Raw genomic sequence first — 5447 nt, 5'->3', positions numbered from 1 at the left:
TCGTCCTCCTCCCCGCCTCACGGGCGGCAGCCTTCCTCCTCCTCCTCCTCGCCTTCCTCCTCCTCGCCTTCCTCCTTCCTCCTCGCCAGCAGCCGCCCTCGTCATCTTCCTCCTCCTCCCTCACTCTTACCATCCTCCTCCTCACCATCTTCATCCTCAGCGTCCCTCATCCTCCTCCGCCTCATGGGCAGCAGCCTTCCTCCTCCTCCTCCTCCCTCACCCTTACCATCCTCCTCCTCACCATCCTCCTCCTCACCCTCAGCGTCCCTCATCCTCCTCCCGCCTCATGGGCAGCAGCCTTCCTCCTCCTCCTCCTCCTCCCTCGCCCTTACTGTCCTCCTCACCATCGTCACCCTCAGCGTCCCTCATCCTCCTCCGCCTCATGGGGTGGCAGCCTTCCTCCTCCTCCTCTTCCTCCTCCCTCACCCTTACTGTCCTCCCTCCTCACCATCCTCCTCCTCACCATCCTCATCCTCACCCTCAGCGTCGCTCGTTCCTCCTCCCGCCTCATGGGTGGCAGCCTTCCTCCTCCTCCTCCTCCTCACCAGCAGCCTCCCTCTTCATCCTCCTCCTCGTTCTTCATCATCCTCCTCCTCCTTCTCCTTCGTCTTCCTCCTCCTCCTCCTCCTCCTCCATCTTCCTCCACCTCCTCTTTCTCCTCCTCCTCGTTCTTCATCCCCCCTCCTCCTTCATCTTCGTTATACTCCTCATTCATCTTCCTCCTCCTCCTTCTTCATCCTCCTCCATCTCCTTCTTCAACTTCCTCATCATCCTCCTCCTTCATCTTCCTCCTCCTCCTTCTTCATCTTCCTCATCATCCTCCTCCTTCATCTTCCCCCTCCTTCTCCTCCTCCTCCTTCATCTTCCTCATCTTCCCTCTCCTTCATCTTCCTCATCTTCCTCCTCCTTCATCTTCCTCCTCCTCCTTCTTCATCTTCCTCATCATCCTCCTCCTTCATCTTCCCCCTCCTCCTTCCCTTCCTCCTCCTCCTCCTCTGCTTCTTCCTCCTCCTCCTCCTCCTTCATCTTCCTCCTCCTCCTTCTCCTTCCTCCTCCTCCCTCTTCCTCTTCGCCCGACACTGGAAGCACCCAACACTACTGACACGGGACACACCCCCCCCCCCCCGGCCTTCACCCCTGGGACCACCCCCACCCCCCTGGGACCCCCCCCGGACCCACCTCCACTCCACACCCTCATTTTGGGGGGGGCAGGGGGGGAGGGGGCGTTAATGACCCAGGGTGGCAGCGGGGGAGGGGTGGGGGCTGTAAATATTTGGGGCCGAAACGGAGATTTTTACGCTAATATATAGAGGGGTTTTTTTTTGGCGGGGGGGTCGTTTGTGTCTCTCTCCTCTGTGCCTGGGTCCCACCCATGGGGTGCTCGGACGCCTGCGTCCCTTTTAGGGTCCCCGAACACCTGGGTGCCCTTTGGGTCGCCGAACACCTGGGTCCACCTTTGGGTGCCCAAACGCTTGGGTCCCTTCTGGGGGTCCCCAGACACCTGGGTCCCCCCACGGGTGCCCAAACACCTGGGTCCACCTTTGGGTCCCTGAACACCTGGGTCCACCTTTGGGTGCCCAAATGCCTCGGTCCCTCCTGGGGGGTGCCCAAACACCTGGGTCCCCCCGTGGGTACCCGAATGCCCTGGGACCACCTTTGGGTGCCCGAACGCCTGGGTCGCTTTTAGGGTCCCCCGAAACGCCTGGGTCCCCCCATGGGTGCCTGAACACCTGGGTCCACCTTTGGGTGCCCGAACACCTGGGTCCCCCCATGGGTCCCCGAACGCCTGGGTGCCCCTTTGGGTGCCCGAATGCCTGGGTCCCCCCATGGGTGCCCAGGACACCTGGGGTCTCCCTTTGGGTTCCCCAAATGCCTGGGTCCACCTTTGGGTGCCCAAACGCTTGGGTCTCTTCTGGGGGTTCCTGAAGATCTGGGTCCCCCCCATGGGTGCCCAAACGCCTGGGTCCACCTTTGGGTGCCTGAACACCTGGGTCCCCCCCGTAGGTGCCCGGACACCTGGGTCCACCTTTGGGTCCCCAAACACTTGGATCCCTTCTGGGGGTCCCCAGACACCTGGGTCCCCCCCATGGGTGCCCGAACACCTGGGTCCACCTTTGGGTGCCCAAACACTTGGATCCCTTCTGGGGGTCCCCGGACACCTGGATCCACCTTTGGGTGCCCGGACGCCTGGGTGCCTTTTAGGGTCCCCAAACACGTGGGTCCCCTTCTGGGGGTGCCTGGATGCCTGGGTCTCCCTTTGGGTGCCCAAATGCTTGGGTCTCTTCTGGGGGTCCCCTGGACACCTGGGTCCCCCCATGGGTGCCCGGACACCTGGGTCCCTTTGAGGGTCCCCCGAACACCTGGGTCTCCTCTGGGGGTGCCCAAACACCTGGGTCTCCCTTTGGATCCCCGAACGCCTGAGTCCACCTTTGGGTGCCCAAATGCCTGTGTCCCTTCTGGGGGTCCCCTGGACACCTGGGTCCCCCCCATGGGTGCCTGAACACCCGGGTCCACCTTTGGGTGCCCAAACGCTTGAGTCCCTTCTGGGGGTGCCTGGGACACCTGGGTCCCCTTTTAGGGGTCCCCGAACGCTTGGGTGCCCTTTGGGTGCCCGGACGCCTGGGTCCCTTCTATGGGTGCCTGGACACCTGGGTCCCCTCATGGGTTACCCGAATGCCTGGGTCCACCCTTGGGTGCCCAAATGCCTGGGTCACTTTTAGGGTCCCTGAACACCTGGGTTGCTTTTAGGGTGCCCAGATGCCTGGGTCCCCCCATGGGTGCCCGAACACCTGCGTCCCCTTTGGGTGCTCAAACGCCTGGGACCCACCTTTGGGTGCCCGAACAGCTGGGTCTCCCTTTGGGTCCCACAAACACCTGGGACCACCCTTTGGGTGCCCCGACGCTTGGGTCTCTTCTGGGGGTCCCCGGACACCTGGGTCCACCTTTGGGTGCCTGGACACCTGGGTCCCTTTTAGGGTGCCCAAACACCTGGGTCCCCCCATGGGTCCCCTGAACGCCTGGGTCCACCTTTGGGGTGCCCAAACGCCTGGGCCCCTCCTGGGGGTCCCCGAAGACCTGGGTCCCTCCATGGGTGCCTGGACACCTGGCTCCCCTTTTAGGGTCCCCGAACGCCTGGGTCCACCTTTGGGTGCCCGAACGCCTGGCTCCCACCCATGGGGTGCTCGGACGCCTGGGTTCTCTCTGCCCATCCCCTCCCCCCCGCCCCCTTTTGGGAGTGGAAAAATGGGGAGAATGACGTCAACACCCCCCCCTCCCCCCCCCCATGACTCAGGGTTTAGGAATCCAGGCGGCCGGGCAGCTGCCCAACCCCCCATCCCCCCCCCCCCCCCGCCCCCCCCCCTCCGCTCTATAGGGGACCCGGACGTCCCGACACCCTCAGGGGCACCCCACATATCCTATAGGTCACCCCCCAGGGGACTTTGGGGGCCGGGGTTCCCCCCCCCCAAGCTATAGACCCCCCCCCAAAAAGGGGTCCCAGACAGCTTCCCACCCCCCCACCCCCTCCATTCTATAGGGGATCCCAGAGTGTCCCGGCACCCTCAGGGCCCCCACATATCCTATAGGTCACCCCCCAGGGGACTTTGGGGGCCGGGGTGCCCCCCCAAGCTATAGACCCCCCCCCCCAAAAAGGGGTCCCAGACAGCTTTCCAGCCCCCCACCCCCCCCCATTCTATAGGGGATCCAGGTGTCCCGGCACCCTCAGGGGCACCCACATATCCTATAGGTCACCCCCCAGGGGACTTTGGGGGCCGGGGTTCCCCCCCCCAAGCTATAGACCCCCCCCCAAAAAGGGGTCCCAGACAGCTTTCCAGCCCCCCACCACCCCCCCATTCTATAGGGGATCCAGGTGTCCCCGGCACCCCCGGGGGCACCCACATATTCTATAGGTCACTCCCCAGGAGACCCTGGGGGTCTGGGTGCCCCACCCCTAAGTTCTAGACACACACCCCCCCCCAAAAAGGGGGGCCCAGGCATCCAGGCGCCCCCGCAAGAGGCGGGTTGTGCAATGTGGGAAAAAATCCAGTGCGTGACACACGTGTAAAGGGGGGGGGGAAGGAAGACAGGAAGCTATAGGGGGCAGGGGGGGAGCTATAGGGGCCGGGGGGGGGGGTGCTATAGGGGCAGGGGGGGGTATAGGGGGTGCTGGGAGGGGGTTAAGCAGGAGGTGGAGGCACGTTGAACCCCTCTTTCTGCCCCCCCCCCCCCCCCCGTGGCACCTATATAGTCATAGATGCCCCTATAGATGCCCCTATGTACCCCCTCCGCACCCCCAAGCTGCCCTATAGCCCTCCATGCAACCCCTATAGCCCCCCAATACACCCCCTATAGCCCTCCATGCAACCCCCATAGCTCCCCACACAACCCCTATAGACACCAGTACACCCCTTATAGCCCCCAATACACCCCCTATAGCCCTCCATGCAACCCCCATAGCGCCCAATACACCCCCTGTAGCCCCCGTTATACACTCTCTATAGCCCCCCTATGGCTCCCTACCCCCATACACCCCTTATAGCCCCCTATAGCCCTCCACGCAACCCCTATAGACCTCAATACACCCCCTATAGCCCCCTATGCAACCCCTGTAGCCCCCCAATGCACCTCCCACTACAGCCTCTATAGACCCCCTATAGGCCCCTATAACTCGCTATTGCCCCTCTATAGCCCCCTATGCAACCCCTGTAGCCCCCCAATACACCCCCTATAGCCCCTTATGGCCCCCCCATGCAACCCCTGTAGCCCCCAATACACCCCCTATAGTCCCCTATAGCCCCTTAAGCAACCCCTGTAGCCCCCAATACACCCCCTATAGCCCCGATATGGCCCCCTATGCAACCCTTATAGCACCTAATACAGCCTCTATACACCCCCTATAGCCCCCTATAGCCCCAAATACAGCCTCTATACACCCTATAGCCCCCTATAACCATCTATTGCCCCCCTATAGCCCCCTATAGGCCCCTCTAGCCCCCTCTAGCCCACTATGCAACCCCTGTAGCCCCCAATACACCCCCTATAGCCCCCTATGCAACTCTTCTAGCCCCTAATACAGCCTCTATACACCCCCTATAGCCCGCTATTGCCCCCTATAGCCCCCAATACAGCCTCTCTAGCCCCCTATAACCAGCAATGGCCTCCTATAGCCCCCTATGCAACCCCTGTAGCCCCCGATACAGCCTCTATAGCCCCCTATAACCAGCAATGGCCTCCTATAGCCCCCCTATGCAACCCTTATAGCCCCTAATACAGCCTCTATACACCCCCTATAGCCCCCCAATACAGGCTCTATACAGACCCAATAGCCCCCTATAACCAGCTATTGCCCCCTATAGCCCCCTATGCAAGCCCCTGTAGCCCCCAATACGGCCTCTATACGCCCCCCTATAGCCCGCTATAGCCCCCCTATAGGTCTCCATACACTCCCC

The sequence above is a fragment of the Rissa tridactyla genome, chromosome 27 (genome assembly GCF_028500815.1).
Source record: "Rissa tridactyla isolate bRisTri1 chromosome 27, bRisTri1.patW.cur.20221130, whole genome shotgun sequence".
In the NCBI taxonomy this organism is placed as follows: domain Eukaryota; kingdom Metazoa; phylum Chordata; class Aves; order Charadriiformes; family Laridae; genus Rissa; species Rissa tridactyla.
The sequence above is the reverse complement of the archived record's forward strand: the minus strand, read 5'-3'. Positions refer to the sequence as shown.